General features: G+C 44.1%; 1 protein-coding gene across 3 annotated transcripts in view; it reads right to left on the bottom strand.

Moving 5' to 3' along the window:
* The window catches only part of LOC111861525 (tyrosine-protein phosphatase 10D), a 154,301-nt gene that overhangs the window by 125,430 nt on the left and 1,003 nt on the right, over positions 1-27,868 (bottom strand). Inside the window, exon 1 of one of the 3 annotated variants that reach the window (XM_023846177.2) lies at positions 17,266-17,591. The exons of the other annotated variants lie outside the window; for them this stretch is intronic. The gene's annotated coding sequence lies outside the window, so the exon portion shown is untranslated. Of the gene's footprint in view, positions 1-17,265; positions 17,592-27,868 lie in introns of those variants that run through there. 3 annotated transcript variants of the gene reach the window in all.

The raw sequence follows: 27,868 nt of genomic DNA, 5'->3' as shown, positions 1-27,868 counted from the left end.
CACTGTGTGGTGATTAATTACATGGAAAACTTTGCGTTTATTTTGTTCACCTATATTGTGCTTGACCACAAATATGCATTTATTGTGGTTAAGAAGTTGCATCTGTTTATTGCTTATTGCAACGCGTTAATGACTAGACACGTGTTTTGAATTGATAAGTTATTTAACATTTATGATTCTTAAGTACAAGTAAGAGTAACACACTTGCTAATCTATTCAGTTTACATTGAGTTTAGCGGCGCCTTTTTCTTCGCTTCTTCTTCTCGAGAGTGACAGACTGCGTTCCCGCTGCTGTGGGACGCGGCGACACTTCGTTTGGCGGAAGTGCCCTGTCGGCTTCTGTATGAGGTGCAGATCCCAAATCTGACTGCTCATGATATGTTTCCTTCAATTCCCTTACAGACTTCCACAGCGCACTCATGCTTGATACTTCTGCAAACAGCCCATCTTGTGCAGTGTCAAGCTTCGGTTTCTCATCCTTTGGTGCTGGGAGGAGTGCAGTCGTTTCGCTGGTTTCCTTCTTAACAGAGGATTGGAGCTGGCTGGAGGCGCAATTGGTCTCTGTACTGTTTGCATGAGGAGTGGGCTTTGAATTCGCTGAAATCTGTTCAACATGTGGCTGTGGGTGTTCCTTATTATTGAAACAAGCCTCTGTCTTTATCTGATCCTTTTTGATAGGAGCATCGTTAAGGCCAGCTTCTATTGGCCATTGTGCCTCTGCGTTTGAGTTATCTTCCAAGTCAGCCAAAATGTTACAATTCGGCATGTGTCTTAAATGTGGTTTTTCTCGCAGCCTGTAGCATGTTAGCTTATTCTTCAGTTTTACTATATATGTTAGCTTCTCGTCGAGTTTATCCTCTAGTTTGCGTATTTTGTCAGCTGCTTCTGCAGGCTGTAAACCGTTAGGATTATTATCACTAATGTCCACACTAGTCTGTGTTGCTGTACTTACTGTCTTCACAGAGCTCGTAACCACCTGACTCTCTTCTGAAAAATGATCAATTTTGACCTGTAGCCGCTCTATCTGGTTCTTTTGTTCTGCTACTATTGATTCGAGTTTCCTCACCTTCTCATCAGCTGCTATCAAAAGATCGGCAGAGATTTTCGGTGCTTCTGCCTTCACCTTCAAATCCTGGATCAATATTAACTTGGCCTCCTTAAGACTTAACACTTCATCAGACAACCTCTTCATTTTTCTCAAATCATCTACCAAGCTTACCCCCAATGTAGCTTCAGTTTTCTCGTTACTAGCTTCCATCATTTCCTGGTTTGCGTTTATTACGGATGAAAGCTTTCCTGGTCTGTGATGTACTGACCCCTCAGCTGGTCGAAGATATCCTTAATAAACTGCTACAAAGACGTCTGCTCTTTTGTCTTCTCTCTTCGTTATTTATAGTGGCTTTTCGCAGTTGAGATTCTTCTGCTTCTGTGGCAACGGCTTTGCTAGCTGGAGACTCACTCACGACTGAACGCAATATTATCACGTGTCCGGCAATCGCCTCGAAGTCCAAGTTATTCCCTCTCTCGTAACTCACTCGTAACTGTATCAATCCTCACTAATCACTGGCTACTGAATAGTGTTCGCTGCTTCCTATTTAGCCTCGGCACAGACAACACAGAAAACAGTTACGTCACAGGTACCGCCGTTGCCTGACGCCGTTTTTACAAGTGTTGCTAGCAACGGTGTCGGGAGTTGTTTACGGTTGGGTAGTAACCACTGTATTCCTTGTTACGTCACCGCGGCAATGATTGCCTGGCTCAGCCGCTCCTCTGCCACGTCACAGTGGTGGGAGGGTGTTTACCGAGCGTTGAGTACTGATGGAAGGAGTGGGGGTATGTGACGTCACTGGCGAGACCACAGAGTCCACGCGCCCCCCACTTCCCGTTGCGCCATCCACGTCACACTGCTCCTTATATATGCTCGGCACGGATCACCCACAGAAAACACATCGCTGCACAGCAACGGGTATCATGTATTATTATCAGGCGTGTCCACCCATGCATTGCCTAGCAATGGACGCCCTATTGTTTTGCATTCGTTGCTGTGATATCTGTTTACCGGTCAGTTAGCTAGCAACGGACGCTCTTCTATTGTTGGATGCTCGCTGGTTGGAACATGTTTGCGTATTCGCCTCCTAGAAACGGCCCAATCTGTGACAAGATAATAATTTGCCCTATTGGTTCTATTGTTCTAATCGAACAAGCAGGAAATGACCCTTCCAACAGCGCATCTAACGTTGCTCGCGCATGCGTTCCGAGTGATTATCAAGCTGTTGCATAGCAACGGTCGTGTCTTCTCGCTACACTTCTCCGGCTCTGTTGTGTCATACCGCTGCGTGCGTATCCCTCCTACATGTTTACCTAACTGTTGCATAGCAACGGTCCTGTCTTCTCGCTACATCCTTCCGGCTCTGCTCCGTCATGCCGCTGAGTGCGCATCCCTTCCACGTGTTTACATAGCCGTTGTATGATCGTGTTTTTCCCTGCTATATTCCAGTTCCTGATATCAGGCCGCGTCATGTACGGTTATAATTCCGCAGTCTGGTTTTTACCTATTTTTTGTTGTTTTTCATATTAATTCGTAATGAATATATAGTGAAAGTTTTGAGGACCTTAATTACATTAGGCCACGTCCACACGTCTAGGGGAACGGATCTTACATGCACTAACACCCGTGTAATATGTGTGTCGTGGATCGCATTTTTCAGTATGAGCTGCTAGTAATGCGGTTTTAGAAAATGAGGCAACTGAAAAATAAAAATATCGACATGATTTTCTTCACTATTTCTTGAAGACGAATGGAACGAGGTGATAAAATATTCTGAAACGCGACAGACATGCTCTGGGCACTGGTTTGGTGTTAATGACGCCCTGCATGTCTAACACAAGTATCAGTTAATTATTTTCACCAATATAGAGATGGAAAATTTTGGCAAGATATTCTAGGAATGTTAAAGAGTGCTTAATCAAGTAAATTTTTTAGATTTTATGCCCGTAAACCTAATGGTACACACTTATATTTTCTCGCTTTATGTTAGGTTTAATGTTCGTGTGTACGTCTAATAATTTTAAATTAACAGTTTGAGTTATGTACGGTTGTATGTCCAAACAGGATAAACTTATAAAAGTGTTAATTTGAACTGATTTCCCGGTTATCGAAACCCTCTTCCATATCTTTGCCTGATCATTCAGTATTTAGCTTCTCGAGAGTTTCCCGCGTACATAATTTTAACCGTCGCCGTACATCATCGTATCCTGCCAGTAAGCTAAATAAAAAAATCCAGGAGAAAGATTCCCTCTTTGGGGACTCACCTCCATTTAAGTGTTTCTAACAGCATGTAGATAAAGCTAAAGGCAAAGGTATCCCTGTAAGAGGCCGTGAAGTCCCATTGGGTTGAGACGTCGAGGCTCCCATAATTTGTTTAGAAAGTGGGCTCACAGATGGCGGTAAGTTTTTTGTCAGCCTTACGCTCCGGCCGACCTTTACCCCCAGGAATATTCCTGGTACTCATTTCTGTTAGAGGCTGAGTCGACCCCAGGGCCATATTTGCTGCTGGAAGGATTAGGTCTTTTGCACCTCCTCGGGACTCGAACCCTTTACGTTCCGGCTTGTAGCATAGTGCCTCAACCAACTACGCTACCGCGTGTGCCCAGAAGTATGCAGATGCTCCAAAATATTTTCGTGTATACGTATCGTGACCTAACATCTGAAAGTCGCAATTTTGTCACATTAATTATACATAATCCGCAGAATCTGCAATATATATATATATATCTGTTCAATAAGTGAATGAGTTATGCCCACTGGCGTAACTCATGTATGTCTTTTTGTTCAGTTATGTATTATTTTAATTCTTGTATTGGGGGTTTTACTCAGGTCCGTCTGGTATAGCTAGGACGGTGTTTCTTTTCGGTCTGTGTGTAGTTTCGCTATTGTCCAGTAGTTTCACTGCTAGTGCATTTGTGCGGTTTTCTAAGTTTCTTAAGTATTCGGTATTCCACTTATTTATTTCCGTGAGAAGAGACGGAAAAATGGAGTGAACAAATGTGTCCTTTCCTGTTCAACGGCGAGGTAGGCACGTGTCAGCGGCAATTAATTTACACGCAATAACAGTGAACGTGCAATTTCCTGTCGGACCGTTGCTATGCAGTGATGCGGTAAACACGTGATAGTGGCAGCGTATAAACACGCAATAATAGAAGAATTCTTGGAAGAGGTGTAGCGATGTATCAGCCGCTACCTAGCAACTGCTGAAGGGACAAACAAAAGATTTTATGTGAGCTGTAGTTAGAGTGTGCAAATCAATGAAACAGTTAATTGTGATTATGAGGTATAAGGTCAGGAAATCCAATTAGCAATCCAAACCCCTCGGGCTGGACGACCGAGGGGTCAGAGTTCGAGTCCCGGTGGGGGTAAGAATTTTCATTTCTCCACGTCGTGCAGACCGGCTCTGGCGCCCACCCAACCTCCTACCCAATAAGTACCGGGGGGGGGGTAAAGCGGCAGGGGCGTGAAACTGACCATTCACCTCCGAGGTCAAGAAAAGTGGATCTATACATCCACTCCCCCATACGCCTTCATGGCGTAGTGATTAAATAGTTAAGCACAGGGACAAATTTACCTGTATAGAGCCATACAAGTATATTCGCATATTTATAAGTTTCTTATTGGTATGGCATTTCATCTGTTGGAAGGAAAAACGAAGACTGAAGGTACGAGGGTAAGTCAATAAGTAAGTTAAAATGGATATAGAACTTAAACAAATAAGAATACTGATTTGAAAAACGCTTTTATTTCTCAACATAATCTCCCTATACACTGAGGCACTTGCCCCATCGTTTCACAAGCCCCTGAAAACCAGCAGCATAAAATTCTTTGGGCTGCTGTCGGAACCAGACGGTGACTTCCCTATCTACAGCTTCATCTTCGGGAAAATGTTCAGCCGAATGATAATGTTTAAGAGGGCCGAACAAATGGTAGTCGTTTGGAGCAAGGTCGGGGCTATATGGAGGATACTCGAGGACTTCCCACTTGAAATTTCGCAGCGTCTCGTGTGTCTTGTTGGCAGTATGGGGACGCGCGTTGTCATGCAAGAGCAACACGCCTTTGGTGAGGAGTCCTGGACGCTTCCGTTGAATGGCCTTACGAAGTTTCCTGAGAATCTTACAGTAGGAGTCGGCATTTACGGTTTGTCCTTGAGGCTGGAATGCGGTGAGCAGTATGCCTTCGTGATCTTAATCACCACCTGGTTCCGACAGCAGCCCAAAGAATTTTATGCTGCTGGTTTTCAGGGGCTCCTGAAACGATGGGACAAGTGCCTCAGTGTACATGGAGATTATGTTGAGAAATAAAAGCATTTTTCAAATCAGTACTCTTATTTGTTTAAGTTCTATACCCATCTGTAACTTAATTATTGACTTACCTACGTATATGAAGACAAAATACCGAGAACTGTAGAGAGATAAGCAAGTGAATAGATGTAACAAGGACCTTAATAATTTATCTTCGTTTAGAAATGTTCAGATGAAAGGAAATCAAAAACGCCAATCTCGGTTCTTCCCTAACAGCGAAAGACTGACATTTACAGTCACATAAAACTATCCTAAGAGAATTCACCGTAAAAATCTTAACAGTCGCTAATGCAGTCACGAAATTCCCCGCATCTTCTAGAGTTCTATCCTAAACTAGATCAATTCAACCCATTATCTTAATATTCACTGTCATCTAAACCTAGATCTAACAGGTACCCTCTTTCCACCAGATTTTCTGATCAAAATTGTGCATGCATTTTCTCTCCCGCCCGTATTATGTATTTTAAATGAACTGTACATGGACAATTTCACAGAAGCACAATTCTGTCTCTCTCTGGGTTACCCAGTCTTTAATTAATTAATAAAAAAATAATATTAAACTATGATATAATAAGCGCCGAAGTTGTCTGATATAAAAATAATTTTCCGTAGCCCTCAGATACCGTATCTCAGGCAACTGACAGAACCAAAAGCTCTTTCTGTGGGTTTTACATCCCACCAGAAATCACTTGTCAGATGACAGAGCAGACTTCAACAAGCCGGACATGGTGTCTCCGGTAGTAAGGAGGCATGTCACGGAGAACCAGGTTTTGTCACGCATCCTAGATATAACACGCGTTAATCAGGCGAAACTACGGAGACGCAACAAAACGCTACTGTGTGGTTCCTACCACCTGCCGGCGTATGCAGGAAGAGACAAAAGACTGCGTAACGACAGCTTTCATCAATACGGTTTCACTATTTTTTTTTCCTTTGGCGCTACAGCCCTCATTTGGGCCTAGGCGTATCTCCATGAAACTCTCCGTTTCACTTCGGTTTTACTAGATCTTAGACATACGGTAGGACTCCTTGGGCGGGTGATCAGCTCGTCGCAAGGCCTCTACCTGTACACAAACACAGGAAAACGCACACAAACATCCATGCCCTGAGTTGGATTCGAACCCACGATCCCGGCTTCCGAGCGAGCGAAGACTGTGCATGCCTTAGACCGCTCGGCTACCGTGACCGGCACGGTTTCACTATAGTTCTGCAGAATCAGAAGTTCAGTGTTCGGTTCCTGAACTGTCTCCATGTGAACAATTGCCACATATTATTTTCTGTGACGTCCGTATCCAAATAAACAAACTGTGCTAATAATCCCTCCAGATTTCAGTTAAATCAAAATTATATCCCCCTACAGTGAGGGCTTCTTAACATAAAATTTTGATTAAAACTTATTATTCAATCAAAAAAATCAGACGTTTATGTATCTGTCTGTCTGTCCATCCATCCCACACTACATATCCCACATGACATGACGTGAGACTGACTCCAGGTCGCGGTGGGTAGACCGTGGCTGAACCGCACGGCGTCCCGTGTTCAGCCGACCGCGGTCCCATCCTTGAAAACTGTTTACCGCAATGCACGAATTAAGAAGTTACAACCGCATAAGACAGACCTACAGTTATGCTAATTCTTATCGCGACGTCACTGTCGTGATTCCGGCGCCTTGGATCGGCTCAGCAGGAACCGAGATGAGATACGGGATAACGGCTTAGTCACCTCGCCTCTCCACCGTCCTTGCTTTGTGTTTGTCTTCCGAATGACCCAAACGCAACTGCCGGAGACAACTCTTGTTTTCTTTTGTAACGCTAGAGATTTTCATACTCCGTTCATGCAGTATGCTTGTTATTTCTGGTTCGGAACCCATCACAATCGCCGCGCGGTTTAAGGCATGAAATATCTTCGTCGGCTCGAATAATGGTACCGTCGGTTCGAATCCCACTCAAGGCACGGATGTTTGCTTGTATTCTGTTTGTGATAGGTGGCGGCCTTGCGTGGGGCTGATCCTCCGTCCAAGGAGTCTACCGACGGATGCCCTATGCTCCAAGTGGGAGTAACAGGAGGAGGATGTGAATGCCCATTCTAGCTTCGATCAGCGTTCGTTCAGAAGACTTCATTTCACCACGTTTCATCGGGAGCCGGAATTGCGCAGTCGGTATAGCGACGGGCTACGGGTTGGACGGTTAAGTCCGACTGCCGGCAGTACAAGAGGTCAAGAATGGTAGAGCTATACCTCCACTCCAAGATATGTCTTCATGGCGTAGTGCTTAACAAAGAGATACTTTTACCTCTCTGTTTTTACCTTTTCGTGAAAGGAAAGGCCGAAATACAAATGGCGCTATAGTTTTTTCTTCCAAGTATGTGAAGAGAAATGAATACGTCTTTTTTGTCGGGAAATCTGAAAGGAAGAGACTATTTGGGAGACCTTGGCGTAGACGGGAGAGTATTATTAAATGGATCTTAAAAGTGAGGGTATGGACTGGACTTATTTCGCTCAAGATAATGTGACGTACGGACTTATTGCTAGGCAACGACTCGGTAAACACATTCCCGCAGAAGCGTAAGCGAGCAACAATACGACGTCCATTGCTAGACAACAGATCAGTAAACAAGCCTTCTCAATAACAAAGTGGCTGTTTCTGCGTGGTCCGTGCGTCGAGTTTAAAGAGGGACAAAGAAGATCGTTTTTAGTTCTGTCTTCTGGATTTAACGCCGTGTGTAGTCCGTTGTAAGTCGAGCTGATGTATAGCTTTACCATTCTTAATAATGTATCTGATGTGAGTGGTCAGCCTCACACTCTGGCCACCTTACCCACGGGGAAAATCCCCTGTTATCCGCTGGACAGGAGACTAGGTGGGCCCCAGAGCTGGTCTGGACGGTGTCGGGAGAAGAAAAATATCTTTCTCATGTCGAGAATCAAACCTTCTACGTCCAGCCAGCCGCTATACCGACTGAGCTATCCCGGCTGAAAATCTTATGTACAAGGGAACGTAATTTGTGACTATTGTTTCTGCAGGACGAATATATTTGCAGTGATAGCTTTGTGTCTGTAATAAGTCTATATCAATATAGTGAGGCCGATGAGGCATAGAAAACGAAGAATATTTGGGAAACTTGGACTACTTCATGAAAGCACACCTTTCCGCTTCTGCGCAGTCTCAGTCCCTGCTTCGGAAACTGTGTATTAAAGCTTCCTTGTTGCTCAAGATGGCGGTTGTCATAAGATTATATTACGAGAATAACCTTGTAAGGCAGTCTCTTTTTGTTTCTGCACGATTTCAAGTCACTGCATATCAGTCGTTTCCTCGTAAATCATTGTCCATTTTCTCATGTCTCTTTGTTCGAAGTGTTTTGTTGTCCGTGACAAGTAGCTGGAAAACCCCAGGTCTGACCACGTCAGGTACAAGACCCATTATTGGCAGCGCGCCTGTATCTCTTACCGACTCAAAACTGTCAGCAACTTTAATTGTACACTTGACAGCATAAGCGAAACGGCCGCACAGAAACTGCATTGGCAGTGAAGTTCTGAGAATAGTACAAATATATTTTTGAGTGGTATTCTTGTATGTCATACACCGGTAACATAAAATTCTTTACGCCGTCGCCAATCAAATACTTTTGTAATTAGAAGTTATTTACAAACATATTGAGTCTGTTTGTGGTACCGATCACAGTGGCCGTGTGGTCTAAGGCATGAACTGTCTTCGCTCGCTCAAACACTGAGATCGTGGATTCGAATACCACTTGAGGCATGGGTGTCTCTTCTTAATGGATAGATCTGGGCGCCGTAGGTTCTTACCGGAGCTTCTTGCTACATCTTGGGAATGAAAATTCATACGTCATTTTGTTGATAAGATCGTCTTTCTGGACATCTTTCGGGTGCAATTGGACACGTGCAAATAAGGAAATATATAAAACAACAACGAAAGACGCAACTACATATGCCACATGACCTGACGAAGCGTTCAGTCGATCTGGAATGTTCGCAATAGGATCCAATGTTCTGAAGAACGCCATAAAGGAAACAAGTACAGTCCATATCGTATGATAGCTGAAACACAGAAGCGCATTAAATTCGATTCTGAGCACTGTTATTTAAATTCGAAATTGTTGTGAAACTTCGTCTCTGACATTAAGGGAGGAACGTAGACTGAGGGTGTTTGAGAACAGGGCGCTGAGGAGAATATTTGGACCGAAGAGAGATGAAGTGGCAGGAGGTTGGAGAAAACTGCATAATGTGGAGCTTCATAACTTGTACTCTTCTCAAAATATAATTAGAATGATCAAATTAAGGGGGATGAGATGGGCAGGGCATGTAGCATGAATGGAGATGAGGAATGCTTATAGGATATTGGTAGAAAGCCAGAAGGAAAGAGAACAGTGGGAAGACCAAGGCGTAGGTGGGTGGACAATATTAAAATGGATCTTAGATAGATAGGATGGGATGGTATGGGTTAGATTGATCTGGCTCAGGATAGGGACCAGTGGAGGGCTCTTGTGAACACAGTAATGAACCTTCGGGTTCCATAAAATGCTGGGAATTTCTTGAGAAGCTGCCGAATTAGCGGCTTCTCAAGAAGGGATCAGCTCCATGAGTAAGTTTGGTCAGAGGAACTGAAAGACAGTCGTCCTTCTCCAATTGACAGAATTTGGTAACACTGTAAACCACACGCCTTCTTTGATTACGCAGTATTTGACGAACCGTGCTTCATCAACGAGAAGTCGTGTTGTATTGGCCGTTGTAGAGAGGAAGTAAACATTGCGTCTTGTCTGAAAGATGTGTACCTCACCGCGGGCGTACTTCGCTTTGTCGATTTATAGAAGACGTTTAGCAGATAACGCCTAGAATGAAGAACTGTACAAGAACGATTACATTTGCCGTTGGACCATCGCACGAAATCGCAAATTCCAGTAACCATCAAGATCCCATCTCTTGCTCGAACACACAAACAGAAAGACAATGGTGTATGCTTACGGGTTTTGTTGGTCACTTTAGATACATATATGATCATAGAAAACCTCATCACGTATTGAGACTGCTGACACGCTCTACTGACCGCAATGAGAACATGTTTAAGATTCACTGCAAATTACTGGTATAACTCATTGCCAGTGCTCTGAGATTCTTAAACTACAATGCGATTCTAAATTATTTCCCGGGTTTCCGTGGCCTATAATTTTCAAACCGGAAACAACAAAATAAAACTGCTTACGAAGTATGAAAATATAACTCAGAAAGTTGTATTTGACAACGCTGTACTGACCGCACTGATGTCTGGGAAGAAATATGACGTCATATTTCAAAATGGCGATTGTTCAAGAGAAAGCAATGTGTCTGAAAATCATAGGCCACAGAAACCCAGGAAATAATTTAGAACCATCCTGTATATGTGTGCCTTTCCCATAATGTTTCAGTGAATTGTTTAGTTTTTATAAAACTGATAGGAACTGCTTGCCAAACAACTCTGACATTCAAGTATGTAATCTAGGAGTAGGAGGATTCTTATGTGATGCTGCGTAAGTCGAGAGCACAGCCAACCGTTCGTATAATTGTGAGAATGTATACAGTACATGGGTATGTGAAAAGTGCGTAATATTGATGAGGTTATTCATGTCCGAAACGGAAAGTAACACTGACCAAAAAAATCTCCGTGGCCTATAGTCCGCAATCAAACTATACAGACCAAGCGACCGCCGCTTGTCGGAGAAATTAGGCTGAAAACCAACTGACGCGAGAAGCCGCGCGCGGTTTGTCGAGTGTTGTCGCTCGCGGCCGTTATTTGTATTGCTTTTATGAGCCGCGCGCGGTTAAGTTTTGGAATGCGGCACACAGGCGGCAGAGCTGTTGCACGTCTAATATGTACAATTACGGACGCGCGCGACAAAGAGCTGCTAGCCGCTCGCGACTAGTCGCGCCAGTGGGTTTTCAGCCTTAGTGCCAACCTTTGCGGATAGAGTGTGTCGCGTGGTCAGCGCAACGAATCCCCACGGCCGTTAATTTCGGTTTTCTAGACCGGGGACGCTATTTCCTTGAAATAGCTACTCAGTTATCCTCATGACGCTGAGTGGACACCGTTCCAGACCCACTACTTCTCAAAAAATCTGGTAGCGCCGAGAATCTAACCCGGACCTCTGGATCTGTAGCCAGGAACTCTGACCACTAGACCTCAGAGGCGGTCAGAAGATAGAACTCTCAATAATTAAATTTGCTCACAAGATTTGGTGGAGACGATACATCAAATGTAATCGAAACTGACTGACTGGTTTCGTAGAAGAAATATGACGACGGAGAGATGTTTCTCAACAATGAGTTCGTCAAAAGTTGCGCAAATAACACTTACAATCACTCGTGGCTTATCGTGCTACATTCGGAGTAGGGGCGGAAGTTCAAACCGTGGAATGAACTACATTACCTTCGCAAGTAAGAAAGCTAACTGGCTGGCATTTTAACTCCCGGTCTGCTTTCTCAATCATAACGAACATCTGAATGACATTACAAGCAACAATGACGGAATAACAGAAAGCAGCAGTTTGTGCATCATCCGGGCGATTCCTAACATGGCGATACAGAGAAACTTTGACTCGCTACTACTGCATAACTGGAAATGCACAATAATAGATCTGAGCCAAATTCAGGACATTTCCCGCCCAACAGTAGTCTCCAACGCCTCTGGTAGATGGGGGAAGCATCGAGATACCGCTGAGCCAGTAGAGGCCGAACTCGCTGGCTGAGTCGGGACTGATGGCACGCACCAGTACCGGTAGGGTATAGAGACTGGTAGAATATCACAGGGGGACACACAATGGACCAATATCTGATCTAAGTGCACTGGGAAACCCACCCTCTCCAATAACAACAACAACAACAGGGATACTGTATTTATAAAAAGAAAAAGTTCCCCTCTGCTTCATTAATCACCATGAAATAAAGATCGCGGAATAGACATATACGTAACCCCGTGCAGGTCCATATAGAGATGGAGTTTCTTCCTAGCAAACTGATTTATTTTCAGTTTTAAGTTCTACGAGCCGGGATGGCGAAGTCGGTATAGCGACTGGATACGGGCGGGACGACCGAGGGGTCGGAGTTCGAGTTCGAGGGTCGTGAAGCTGACCAGTCACCTCCAACTAGTACCAAGGTCAAGAATATACATCTATACGTCCGCTCCCCAATACGTCTACATGGCGCAGTGATTAATTAAGCACAGGGACAACTTTAGCTATGGCTCTACAGTCCTTTTGTTGGACCTTGGCCGCTTTTTCAGTTTCTTAATCTATACACAGTCGGTAGGGCTCCTTGGAAAGGGGCATCAGCCCGTCGCAAGGCCTCTACCTACACACAGAACGACATAAACACAGAATAAACGCACAAACACACACAGACATCCATGCCTCGAGTGGGATTTGAACCTACGATCCCAATGTTAGAGTGAGCGAATACAGTTCATGCCTTAGACCGCGCGGCCACTGTGATCGGCGTGACAACTTTACCTTACCTTTCTTTTTAATTTAAAGCCTAATTAGTGGGAAGGATGATCTGGCTGACCTCTGTTTACGCGGAAGCATTTAAATGTACAGTGGAGTCGTTGCAATGATGTCTCCTTTTGCTCTTGGCTTACAGATAAGGCTGATTCCGGCTTCATTTAAAAGACGCGTTTTGAACCGATTAAGATGGGAAGATGGTTGTAAATTATGAATTAAAATGGATGAGAAAGGAAAGGATCGTGGAATATTTGAGATACTATCTCTGAATTTGCACACCGCCTCTGTGGTCTAATGGTCACAGTTCCTGGCTACAGATCCAGAGGTCCGGGTTCGATTCCCGGCGCTACCAGATTTTTTCTGAGTAGTGGGTCTGGAACAGGGTCCACTCAGCCTCGTGATGATAATTGAGGAGCTATTTCAGGGAAATACCGGCCGTGGGGATCCGTTGCGCTGACCACGTGACACCCTCTATCCGCAGAAGTTGGCACTAACTTCGCCGACAAGCCGCGGTCGCTCGGTCGGTATAGTTCGCTTGCGGACTAAAATCACGGAGCTTGTTTGTTCTCTGAATTTGCACGGAGGACTGAAGAAATCATGTAAAACCATAGTCTAGATACCTTGGTGGCCGGCCTGGACCTCCCATACACGAAGTGGTTCTTTCAGCTATATTTGTATCCGCAACACATTAATATCGAGGCAAATGAGACAAGAAAATTGAAAAAGACAGCACTTGAAATCCACTGCTCTTCTATCCAGAGTCCAACTCTTCATTATTCTTAACTTGTCCACGAGGTCTTTTTTTTCTTCTTCAATGATAGTGGGGTGGGACTAAGTCCCTTGCACTGCGGCCACTTCTGGCCTATTGTACCAGCCCCCGATGATAGGTGAGGGTGATTGTGGAGCAATTGGTGCAATGAAGATTGGCAGGGGAAACCAAAGTACTCGGAGAAAACCTGCCCCAGCGCCACGTTGTCCGCCACAAATCCCACCTGACTAGACCCCGGGATCGAACCCGGGCCGCCGCGGTGGGAAGCCAGCGACTAACCGCTTGAGCTATAGCGCGGCCATGTCCACGAGGTCGTACTCTGTTGCCTAAATATAAAGCAAGATGCAACTGGCCCCATTCAAAAGACAGCTGCTTTGATACTTCATAAAACATTAGTTAAGACTCAAGGTCTTTTTCTTTTCAACCGGTCCCTTGAGCGTCGTGGCATGTTCTGCGGATGGCATCATGAAAATGAAAAAAAGTGTGGGTGTGTACTGGTTGATTTTGCGGTATCACATCCTACACTTCGGTTCCTGTATCCTTAACAGGGGAAACCAATGTTTCCTAGCTCCTGCCTTCACATCATGTTTTATTTAATGACACTTTATATTACACAGTCTATACGGTGTGGAAGTGCCGATCACATCGGCACAGCGGTCTAGCATGAACTGTCTTCGCTCACTCGAGCACTGGAATAGTGACTTCGAATCCCACTCAAGGCATGGATGTCTGCGTGCGACGGGCTGATCCCCCGTCCAAGGGGTCCTACCGTGCACTGCATTACGAAACTGGAAAGGCGGCCAAGGTCCAAACAAAGGGCTGTAGAGCCACAGACATATGCAGTGTCGAATCGCAGGATGATCAGTGAATAATGATTGGGGAAGAATCTGGAAGGAAGCGATCGTGGCCTAATTTTATGAGATACCCCATCATATCTGGAGGGACTGAAGAAGAACATGACAACTTCAGACAGGATAGCCGGTCTCCGGGGCGATAGTTTAACTCGTACCCTCCCGAATAGGAAGCAGTATTGCTAACCATCGCGACTTTCCATTTTACCGCGTCAAAATACTAATTAAGCGACTGCCTGAGCAGCCAACAGTTGCTGCAACAAGTGGAACGATCTACCCCCCCCCTCCCCCTAAACATGGTTCTTAATTTCTTGAACACCTTGAAGAATGAAGCTAAAGTTATTTCTATGCTTAACTGAACACCACGTCATGAAGACGTATGGGTGATTGGAGATACAGCTCCATTTACTGGATGAAGGAGAGTGACGAGGCTTTATACTTCGGCCGCTTTAACGCAGGGGAAATAACAACCAGGAAAGAATTGGATAAAAGGCTGGATGGGGCCCAGAGCGGTGTGGAAGAGGAAGAGAAGAGAAAACCCGTTTCGCCTTCCGGAATTGGCCGGTTTGAATATAGGAAACAAGAAAAATGTCTTTCGTCCTGTCGGGAATAGACCTCCGGTAGTCCAGGACGTATCTTGTTTACTATAGTGACTGAGCTACCCCAACTGTGAAATTACTGAGGCACGGTGTTCATCCAAATAAGTAAGTAAAATGTAAAGGTATCCCTGTAACACGCCGTGGAGGCCTATAGGGTTGTGAAATGTTGAGGCTCCCACATTCTCCAGATGATAGGCTCACAGATGGAGGTGAGGCTGTCAGCCTTGCGCTTCGGCCGCCCTTTTCCCCCGGAATATTCCTGGTACTCATTTCTGTTAAGAGACTGAGCTAAACCCAGGGCCATAGTGCGGCTGGGTGGATTAGGTAAATTAAAAGTTCATCCAAATAACATTTAAGAATTCACTTTCTACCACACAGAAAACATACTGCTGTTCAATTACAAAAAGCAACTGATTCATGCCGTAAAGGGTAGTTCGCGGCGAAGTATTGGAGAAATGCACCTATTTTCTTCGCCATTAGCATACACCGGTCTGTGAATATGAATCTCCCAAACTGATTAGAAAATATATGTAACAGTTGCAATGCTGCTCATTTTCAGTTGTGTGCGTTGTTTTGTTTTGTGCTATGCCAAGAAGGTCGCATTTCCTATCACACAGCCTTGTAACATTGTATGACTTAGCACTAACAGGAATTGCTTACTCCACATAACGTTTTATTTAGAACATGAAGTAAAACTATGAAACATAACTGCATACATAGAGAAGAGACTGATGTTACTGAAGCCTAATATACAAACCAGGTCAATAAGTACATTTAAGTACTGAGGCACTATGCTACAAGCCGGAAGGTCGGGGGTTCAAGTCCCGATGAGGTCACTGGATTTTTTCAATTGACCCAATCCTTCCAGCCGCACTCTAGGCCCTGCGGTTTACTCAGCCTCTAACAGAAATGAGTACCAGGAATTAATTAAATAATTTTCCTGGGGAGTAAAGCACGGACGGCGCGTAAGGCTGACAACCTTACCGCCATCTTTGAGCCGATTGTCTAGAATCTAGATAATGTGGGACCCTCAAAGTCTCACAATCCTATGGGCCTTCACGGCCTGGTACAAGGATAGCTTTACTTTTTTACTTTTAAAAACTACCAAGCGTTTGCAACGACAGCGAAAACATAAACCTCCACGGCAAGTGACACACCAATTCCTAGCATTTCTGGCGTAGATTAACGAATAGAGTAATGCGACTTTCAGACGTTATCCTTATGCTAGCATAAGTCTCGCTGAAATTTCAAAGCGAAATTGTTAAAAAAACAAATCTCGTCAAAAATATCTGACATCAATAAAGTGAAAAGTTCTGGGAAGACTGTGTAGGATTATAGGTTCTCACAGTTTTGGTTATGTAAACTTCTATTTTTTGTGATATGACGCCATGCAGTCCGTTGAAAGTCAACTGACGTTTCAGAGGAACATGTCACGTCCATCTTCAGCACCGAAGAATAAGACAAGCAAGTCACCAGCAACCAGAAAATCCAAGCTGTTTCTACTTGTTACCTGCTTCATACTGGTTTCTTGCTTGGCTTTTTTTTTCAGCCCTGAAAATGGAAGCGACACGTTCCTCTGAAACGTCGTGTGACTTTCGACGGACTACATGTCGTTAGAGCCCAGAAAATAGAACTCTTCTGGATCTGTTACATTTATGATACTAAACTTGATGGAATAAAAATATCAACTATGAGATGCCGCTTTATAGAAGGCATTTTCCGACAACGTGGACATAGTAATACGAACAAATCTCCCACTGCCGCCATCGCATAACTACCTGCTACCACACACAACAGAACAGCAAGACGTAACCTTCTACATGAGGATGTCAACAAAAACAATACGACCCGGAAGTAGGCCCATTGCATCGCTTATCTTCGGTCAAATATAATTCAGATAAATGTGGGGAGCAAAGTTATTCATTCCATTATTCCTTGATGCTATATCTACTGCTGAAGTTACGTAGCGTCAATTAAGATTTGTATTCTACTTCTGCAATTCCTTTATGAAGCAAAATTCCTGTCGTAGAGCAAAAATAAGACCCCAACACCAACAGAATATGTGCAGAACACTTCTGAAATTTAGCGGACTACCAGACAGGCTAGGAATACACGGAAATATATAGAGTGGCAGATAATTTTCAAATTGGGAATAATTAAATAAAACTTCTTATGAAATATGAAAGTGTAATTAAAAAAGTTTGAGTACCTGTAGGCGGTTATGAACACCCCTCCAAACAGTCGTCTATGGGGTCTATGGTATATCTAACTGCACAGAAGTTCGTCTACTTGATTTTTGTGGGCTTCGAGAAAACACTTCCTGGATTCGATCAACATCTTCCTGCGAAGTGCTCGGTCTTCCTGATGCTTTTCGGTGCAGAACACTACCAGTCTCTTGAAACTGCTTTAATCAACGTCGGATGGAATTATCTGAAGGTGGATCTCTTCCATATTGAGTTTTGTAACGATGCTGCGTTTTGATAACGGACTTTGTTTCGAGAAACCAAAAGTACGCACACTGCCTTCTCTTGAACAGTCGCCATTTTGAGGTATGACGTCACATTTCTCCCAGATATCAATGCAGCGAGTACAGCGTTGCCAAATAAAACTTTTTAGTTACACTTTCATATTCCGCAAGCAGTTTTATTTTGTTGCTTCCGGTTTGAAAATTACAGGCCACGGGAGCCCCGAAAATACTCGTAATTTACAATCACGTTGTACGTGTATTTCCACTCCTGCACATGCCCTCGTGGGGTTGCGCTTAATTAACTGAGCGCAGGGATACCTTACTTACAGAGAGACATAATCAGTAATCAAATGGTATACATTAGCAATAAGAATGTTTTATATAATTTGAATCACATATATGAGAAGTACACGACCCCTATGCAATATTTCAACCATAATTATATAACTCCGTGTCTTTAGTCCGCAAGTGAATCTATACCGACCCAGCGACCGCCGCTGTCGGCGAAGTTAGTGTCAACTTTCGCGAATAGAGGGTGTCGCGTGGTCAACGCAACGAATCCCCACGGCCGTTAATTTCGGTTTTCTAGACCAGAGCCGCTACTTTTCAATTCACATAGCTCCTCAGTTATCCTCACGAGGCTGGGTGGATCCCGTTCCAGACCCACTACTTCTCAGAAATTCTGGTAGCGCCGGGAATCGAACCCAAGACCTCATGATCTGTAACCAGGAACTCTGACCACTAGATCACAGAGGGCTGTATTAAAAGGAAACGTATCTAAAAGGAAATTATGTTCGGGTTTTTCGGTGCTGTGCGTATACAAATTTTACAGTATGTACTTCGCTACTGGCTACGTCACCAAGAAACAGAAACCACTCGCGGGCTACGAGTGTTATATCACCTATTTATTGCGGCAATAGACCTTTATGACAATGTTTGTGTTCCAGATTCACACTGCTTTACGCCCTACTTTCTACTCCAGTTAACTCTTCTTCAGTATTCCTTACTACTAAAATACAGACATTGAGCATTCGGCTAATGTGGCGAAACATTTCCTCCGGATGGCGCACAAATTCTGTTAGCTGTTATACTGTTCTCTTTCTTGTAAGTGTTCCTCTCGAAGGCTAACCACTTACAGAGGGTCATTTAGGACGTAATTAAGTTCCAAGAATAAAATAAAAGCAAAGATTATGAAAGAGAATGATACAAAATATGTATATGTGATTTTTGTATATTACGTAATTTCCGTTGTTAAAATGTAACTCTGAGTCTTCAGAAACCGATAAATGCTCCAATCGAGTTATCTGTTACAGAACACAAAGGTTCGTCACCTAATTCGCATAAGCCTACCATTGAGCATGATCGTCAGTTAGATCAAGCAAGTTCACATTTTAGGGTCCCTATCCGCTTTTGAGTGCCTGAACCAACCTCTATGTAGGGCCAGGCCATAGCTCAAGCGGTTAGTCGCTGGCTTCCCACCGCGGCGACCCGGGTTCGATCCCGGGTCTAGTCAAGTGGGATTTGTGGTGGACAAAGTGGCGGTGGGGCAGGTTTTCTCCGAGTACTTCGGTTCCTCTGCCAATCTTCATTCCACCAATTGCTCCACAGTCACCCTCACCTATCGTCTGGGGCTGGTACAATAGGCCAGAAGTGGCCGCAGTACAAGGGACTTAGGAACTCTATGAAACTTGCAAAGTATATCACGGTCCATCTCAACGGCTTTCTTCATGAATCCCTCCCATCAGTCTGTGTGGCTGTGTATGTATCCCCACTTCGTTGGTAGGCAACGGCTAAGTAGAAACGATAACGATAACTGCTGGACGCGCCGTTTCCTATGAGGTCCGTGTCGTATAAAAGGACAGTAGGAGATTTGTTCTTCATAGAATTTCTTGTTATATGATACAATTTACATCATTTTTAATATGCGCTTATAACACCAGAGTGGTCAAGAAATCGATAAAAAGAAACTGTAAGGGAAATGTATAAACTTACTTACTTACTCATGGAGCTGAGCTCTTCTGGAGGAGCCGCCAATTCTGCAGCTACTCAAGAATTTCCCAGCATTTTATGGAACCCGAAAGTTCATTACCGTGTTCACAAGAGCCCTATCCTGAGCCAGATCAATCCAATCTAGACCATCGCATTCTATCTCTCTAAGATCCATTTTAGTATTGTCCACCCACCTACGCCTTGGTCTTCCGAATGGTTTCTTTCCTTCTGGTTTTCCCACCCATCTCCTATATGCATTCTTCGACTCCCAATTCGTGCTACATGCCCTGCCCACCTCATCCTCCTTGACTTGAGTATAGACAAACTAGCAGAAGTATCTGCTCTTCGCCCGGAATATGGTTCCTGTCTTTATCATATCACAAATAAATAACAGCTAAAACTCTAAAGAAGGAATAACATTAAAATATTGTATTCAATGTTAATTACAATAAAAACGGAAAACAATCAAAACCAGTTTTTGGTGCTGGGGTTGCAATGACTACTCATTTACCTCTCCGGTCTAGGAAACTGAAATTAACGGCCGTGGGGATTCGTTGCGCTGACCACGCGACACCCTCTATCCGCTAAAGTTGGAACTAACCTCGCCTGCTAGCGGCGGTCGCTCGGACGGTATAGTTCGCTTGCGGACTAAAACCACGGAGTTTGTTTTTGTTTACTCGGTTACCTCACATACGTAAAACACTTCATCCATCAGCCTATGAATTGGCACTTGAACTAGTAATACACAGCGTAACAATTAACGGATACACGCAGGTATGTGCTTCAGACAGGGAACGAGACAATTATAATGACGGAAATGGACACAAATTCCTATACTATCTCAATCGGTATAGCGATAGGCTACGGGCTGGACGGCAGGAGTTCGATTAGTAGCAGGGGCATGGCATCTTTCTCTTCTCCACGTCGTCCAGACCGGCTCTGGGGCTTACCCAGCCTCATATCCGATGGGTACCGGGGACCCTTTCCCAAGGCCGAGGAATTAAACTGACTATTCACCTCGATTTAGCGCCTAGATGAACAATGGTGGAGCTTTAGCTCCACTCTCCCCCGTATGTCTTCAAGGTGTGGTGCTTAACTAATTAAGCACAGGGACAACTTGGTCCCCCCCCCCTTGGCACTACAGCCCCAGTCGGCCTAGGCCTACCTACATGAACTTCTCCGTTCACTTCGGTTTTTCTAGATCTTACACGTTCGGTAGGACTCCTTGGGCGGGTGATCAGCTCGTCGCAAGGCCTCTACCTGTACACAAACACAGAAAAACGCACACAAACATCCATGCCCTGAGTGGGATTCGAACCCACGATCCTGGCAACCGAGCGAGCGAAGACAGTGCATGCCTTAGACCGCTCGGTTACCATGACCGGCCAGGGATAACTTTACCTTTCCTTTTACTCTGGAAACAAAATGTCATATTACTGATCTTAAAAGAGAATTCTGAAATTCATCCATAGGAAACAGAGTATGAAGTCAATTTCATGTCAGCACATTGCAGCTATGTACTGCTTCGTAGGTTCCCCCCTCCCAATGGCTCTTCCAGCCCATTCAGGGCCCAGGCCTCTTATTCAGTTCCGTAATCATTTTTTCACAGATGGTAGGACTCCTTGGGCGAGTGATCAGCCCGCCGCAAGGTCGCTACCTAAACAAAGGACAACACAAACACAGAATAAACGCAACGTCAAACATCCATGCCCTGAGTGGGATTCGAAACCACGATCCCAGCGTCCGAGCGAGCAAAGACAGTTCATGCCTCAGACCACGCGGCTACTGTGACCGGCATGAATTGCTTCCCATCCACAGGCAGCTCTTCTTCATCGTAAGTTTAAACGCAGAACTCGGGATAAATTAAAATATGCATGCAATTAAACCAAACGTCTTTTCGTCGCAGTATTTAAGCATAAAGATCGGAAAAAGGTCTGTTTACTCGTATAATTAAAAAAAATGGGAACAGATTCTGAACCGCATCGCCCTAACAGTTTCGCGTACCGCAAATGCTTGGATGTGTGGGTGTTCTCTGTTAGAGTCGCGGCAGGAAACTGGAAACTGGCAGAGCACCTATAGACCATGGACAGAAATATATAGGCGATTCCAAGTCCTAAAGCAAAACTTTAGAATGGAGTCGAGGTGACGATTCGTGGCAGAAACTGTACATGTGCAGCTGCCCGATTTCCATCCGTTTCAGAGTTACGGAGTTCGAACTCTTAGTTGTGATTTCGTTTATATCTTCGTGTATAAGCAGGGTCAGCTCATTCGGTATATCGATAGGCTACAGGCCGGACGGTCGAGGGATCGGGGTTCGATTCCCCACAGAGGTAAGAGATTTTTCTCTTTTCCACAGCGTCCCAACCGGCTCTGGGGTTTACCAAGCCTCCTATCCAACAGGTACCAGGGTTCTTTCCCCGGGTGTAAAGCGACTGGGGCGTGAAGCTGACCAACTCACCTCCATCTCGTGACGAGGTTAACAAAGACTGGAGTTATATCTTCACTTCCTTATACGTCTTCATGGCGTGATGCTTAATTAATTAAAAACGGGGGCAGCTTTACTTGTTATCTTTGTATGTTCATGTGGCGGAGCCTTCGTAACGTCGTAATTACTGCACTTGCTTAAGCCTGACAAATTTCTTTTAAATTTGCTTAGTGGGGGGTGGAGTCCAACTGGATCCACTCGGCACGGCGGGCACTGATTGGCCTATTGTACTCTGCTCCGGGTGATTATGATGGAGAATTTGATGGAATGAAGATTGGCAGGGAAAACCGAAGTACTCTGAGAAAACCCGCCACAGCGCCACTTTGTCCACCACAAATCCCACTTCACCAGGCCCAGGATCGAACCCGGGCCGCCGCGGTGGGAAGCCAGCGACTAACCGCTTGAGCTATGACGCGGCCCTAGCCTGACATTACTTTCGACGGCAAGTGGTGGTGATAACGCAAGGAGATGGCACTATTTACTAAGGCGGAATATTCTGATATGCATTTCGTGTATGGCTTCTGTGGTAGGAAATCTAAGAACTGCAGCCACAAAATAGCAACCTCGGTATCCAGATCAGAGGCAACTCAACAGACGTGTGTTCCTAACGGTACATTGTAGTCTGACGAAAACATGTGCATTCACACCATCGACACATGTTGGCCATGCCAGACGCAATGTTCAGCGTAAGGTGGAAATGTTAAATGCTGTACAGGCTAATCCATCGACTAGCTCTCGTCGGATAGCATATGGAACACCTCTCCCAGACAGCAGGTTGGCTGACAATGCAACAGCTGTAGCCTTTACTTACTTACTCATGAAGCTGAGCCCTTCTTGAGGAGCCGCCAATTCTGCAGCTACTCAAGAATTTCCCAGCATTTTATGAAACCCGAAGGTTTATTACCGTGTTCACAAGAGCCCTCCTCTGGTCCCTATCCTGAGCCAGACCAATCCAATCCATACAATCTCATGCTATCTCTCTGAGATCCATTTTAATATTCTCCATCAACCTACGCCTTTGTCTTCCCAGTGGTCTCTTTCCTTCTGGCTTTCACACCAATATCCTATATGCATTCCTCTTCTCCCCTATTCGTGCTACATGCCCTGTCCACCTCATCCTCCTTGAAGCGATCCCTTTACATATACATTTGTACAATGGCCGCTTGTCGGCGAAGTTAATGCCAACTTTAGCGGATAGAGGGTGTCGCGTAGTCAGCGTAACGAATCCACACGGCCATTAATTTCGGTTTTCTAGACCGGAGCCGCTATTTCCTTGAAAGAGCTCCTCAATTATCCTGACGAGGCTGAGTGGACCCCGTTCCAGACCCACTATTTCTCAGAAAATCTGGTAGCGCCGGGAATTGAACCCGGACCATAGGATCTGTAGCCAGGAACTCTGACCTCTAGACCAAAGAGGCGGTCGTACAATGGCTACAGCCAGGGGATAATAGTGTTCGCTTCTAATTCTGTCGGTGGCATCTACAAAAACCGCAGATGAACTGGACTTCGTCTGCCGAGCATTGTGGACTGGTGAGGCAACATTTACAGGAGTGGAGTAAACAACCTCCACAACCTACGCACATGAATGGGTACCACTAAATCCTCATGCTAATAGACGCTCTTCATCTCAACAAATATTCTTCAGCGGCAAACGTTTCAGTAGAAATCGTAGACGATAATGTAAATTGACCTTTTTCTTTTTAGTTTCTTGGGGTGGGGTCACACAATCCGCTTAGTACGTCGGCCACTAACTCCTCGCCTATAGCACCAGCCCCGGATGATAGATGATGAGTGTGGAGCAGACTGTGAATTAAAAATTGGTAGGGGAATATGAAGTACTCGGAGAAAACCTCCACCAGTGTCACTTTGTCCACCATAAATCCCACATTACCTGACCCGAGCTCGAACCCCGGCCTCCGCGGTGGGAAGCAGGCACCTATCCGCCTGAGCTACGGCACGGCCTAAGTTGGCCTTACGTGACAGCGAATCACTGACACAGCTTTTCTCCCTTTATTGAAGGATTACCACCTAACTACAGCCCTTCTTCATTTTTCACGACAAGCGCAAAACTGACTGAACAACCACTTTCCGGACACATGGATAGAAAAATGTGGCGCTTATCCTCTGGCCTCCACGTTCTCCTGACTTGCATCTACTTTATTTTTGTCGTGTTTAGGCATACATGAAAATGTTTATGCTACGGAAGTAAAAGGTTTCGATGACCCGATCAAAAGCATCCTGGGAGCTGTGACATGCATTAAAGGTCCAACCTACACATCTGGTTTCGTGGTCAGAGACTCCATTCGGTGTGGGTGAGACAGCAGTTCTTCCGAACGAATACGCAGAACTACGCCTATGCGAGTGCCCATTACACGACCAGATATTCTGTTAAACATAATACGAAATTCAAAAAGAAGAAAAAGCTAATAACTTCGGAATATTTGATTTTCGTTAATTGTAATGAAAGGTAATAAATAAAACTGTTACATAACCAAATGTGTACATGATGGGTGAATTATTTATTTTTTTAAACTCGACACGAATGATGAATGGAACAATACATGTACACTTTCTGGTCTTTAACCCCCACCCCAACATCCTAAAGTCTGGCCACACTTTAGAATCACTCCATACATGTAGGTGCGGGGCGTGAAGCTGACAAGTCACCTCCAGCTAGTGCCGAGGTCAAGAAAATGTGGATCTATACATCCACTCCCCATACGCCTTCATGGCGTAGTGCTAAATGAGTTAAGCTCAGGGACAACTTTGCCTTTTACATGTGCGTTTGTGCAGGCACACCGACAATACATCAGCCACATACAGAGAGAGAGAGAGAGAGAGGGAGAGGGAGAGAGTATAACAGCCAGATGCCAGAGATACATCAATTTATGGCGACTGGAAAAGTAAGCGAGATTGAAGGAGTTTGTTACCAATTAAACTCTTGAATATTTATCCATTATTTCTCTCACTGATTAATCATCCCTTTTCAATAAATTAATCGGTTAGTAAACACATATGTCATGAGAAATAATAACTAATTAACAACAAACATGTAGTTTGATATTTGAAGACAAATGAAACCGGTTAATCTGCTTTCCATTTAGCAGACAGGTCTATGCAGACTGATAGTTTTTTTTTCTCTCTTTTAGTACAAGACAAACGAGCATGTTCATCATTCATAAAGTTATGTTTCATCTGACACTCTTTAACCTCCGACGTTAAAATACCTACTGATAATCACACATATTTCAGGAATTTCAATAATACTGGAATGAGTCCAAGGTTCGCCGGTCACGGTAGCCGAGCGGTCTAAGGCTGTCTTCGCTCGCTTGGAAACCGGGATCGTGGGTTCAAATCCTACTCAGGGCATGGATGTTTACTTTGTGTGTGTGTTTTTTTTTCTGTGTTTGCGTACAGGTAAAGGCCTTGCGACGTGCTGATCACCCGCCCAAGGAGTCCTACCGAATGTGTAAGATCTAGAAAAACCGAAGTGAACGGAGAAGTTCATAGAGGTAGGCCTAGGCCCACTGGTGCTGTAGTGCCAAGGTGGAAAAAGAAAAAAGTCCAAGGTTCATTGCTGAGTACACTAGCCAATCAATGTAATTAAAGAAAGACACAAACTTTTGAGTGTCATCACTTCAGAGGGGGAATGGTGCCTTCCTGCTTCACACCGCTTATGTCAAGTGATTTACTCAAGTGCTCAGGGCCGCGCCATAGCTCAAGCGGTTAGTCGCTGGCTTCCCACAGCGGCGACCCGGGTTCGATCCCGGGTCTGGTCAAGTGGGATTTGTGGCGGACAAAGTGGCGCTGGTGCAGGTTTTCCCCGAGTACTTCGGTTTCCCCTGCCAATCTTCATTCCACCAAATTCTCCATCATAATCACCGGGGGCAGGTACAAGAGGCCAATCATTGGCCGCCGTGCCGAGTGGACCCAGTTGGACTCCACCCCCGACTAAGCGAATTAAGATTGGGAAGGGTTCATTCCTTACTGTAGTACACAGACTTATCTGCAGCATTTGTTGAGGTTTATGAAGCATCCTCAAAAATGTGAGTAGTGAAATTTGAAGTATGAAAGCCTCCCATGTCGAATTTCAACAAAATCTATGAAACACTAAATTTATGCCCTTACATAACCCAGGCTTTGTAAGAGACCAGTATGGTAAAAAAAAATTAGAATTTCCCAACAACATTTCAGTTGAAGCCTTCTACATAAAATTCCAGCATTATCTGTGAATTTTATGGGGTATTTGAGAAGTCCATTTATTTCCTTTTGTAAAGTGGGCTTTACTGTCAGTCAACATGACTAAAAACCTTTCAGTTGAAGCCTCTTATGTTGAATTTGAAGAAAGTCTGTGTAACGGTAGAGGCAGTGACACTTGGTTACACATAGATGGGCAGATATAACCTGCGCATAAAGCATTTTTTCTTTTACTTTTAAAATAATGGTTAAATTGGTTACTAGAAGTAATATTTTTAAAAGTGCGTTTTGTGTTTACGTTTCTTCATAGATTGTTTTGACTGACATATTTAACGTTTTTATTTAAAATATGTGGAGCACTTGAGTAATTTTTTTCTTAATTGCTACTGGGTTGGGACTAAATCCCTTGTACTGCGGCCACTTCTGGCCTATTGTACCAGCCCCAGATGATAGGTGAGGGTGATTGTGTAGCAATTGGTGGAGTGAAGATTGGTAGGGGAAACCGAAGTACTCGGAGAAAACCTGCCCCAGCGCCACTTTGTCCACCACAAATCCCACTTGACCAGACCCGGGATCGAACCCGAGCCGCTGCGGTGGGAAGCCAACGACTACCCGCTTGAGCTTTGGCGCGGCCCCTTCCCAGTCTTACTGTTATACAAAAACTTTGCAGAATATAACTTTGCTACTTCAAAAACAAAACATGAACTTTTAACAACTACAGAAACTCTATTACGAAGTCAGGTATAATTTACACCTATTTTACTCTACAATAATATACTGAAGTTGAGGAGGTCCATTCTATTCAAAAGAAGTAAAAAAAAAATCATTAATCTGCTAACGAATTAGTGATGAAATGGAAGACAGGAACCTAATTTCAGACCAATGCCTTCAAACAATTGGCTAACAGCAGCAGACATTTGTTTCTGTACCCCTAGAAATATGGACAGGTATTTGGGATGTTTCCAAACAAAATATCAACTCTTTTGAGCACAATACCTGTTCATACAGTAACAGTCATTCAGCTAGTTAAAAAGAATTCCCACCATTCATTTATTTATAATTTCATTGTGAAAGTCACTTGTATTGGTCTTGAAATAAATACATAAAAGCTTAATATATGAACACATTTGCAAAATTAGCCCTACTGCTGTTGTATTTGACTGAAGCCAACAACTTCAGTCCACGTCAAGAACTAAAACTCTCCTTTCACTGTCACTGGACTTAATTCACTGGGTTCTGTTGAGCTCTTTTTCATATGTGTACCTTAAAATAGCAAGAAACAATACACAGTGAAGGGGTTAATGCATATAAGGATTTAATAAAATATGAACTTCAAATAATTTCGAAATATTTTAAGACACAGAATGCCTTATAACACTAACAACATGGAGTCTCATACTCCAAGGGAAGAACAAAAATTACATTCCTTTGGAAAGAAAATGCTAAGAAAAATATGCGGACTGAAACATGAAGTAAGTAAGTAGTTTAGAAAGTTACTTAATAAAAAACTTCGTGGTTTACATGTAAGTTCATAATGTTTGGATAGTGAAATCAAAGAAGCCAAGGTGGACATGAGGAAAATATGTAGAAATCTGATGAGCAGACTTCCTGGAAAAAAAAAATCTATTTGGAGGACTGGAAGATGTTGAAAAGATAACATTAAGATTGATCTTG

Source organism: Cryptotermes secundus, unplaced genomic scaffold, assembly GCF_002891405.2.
Source record: "Cryptotermes secundus unplaced genomic scaffold, Csec_1.0 scaffold1059, whole genome shotgun sequence".
In the NCBI taxonomy this organism is placed as follows: domain Eukaryota; kingdom Metazoa; phylum Arthropoda; class Insecta; order Blattodea; family Kalotermitidae; genus Cryptotermes; species Cryptotermes secundus.
Note: the sequence above shows the minus strand (reverse complement) of the source record. Positions and strands in the feature narration are given on the sequence as shown.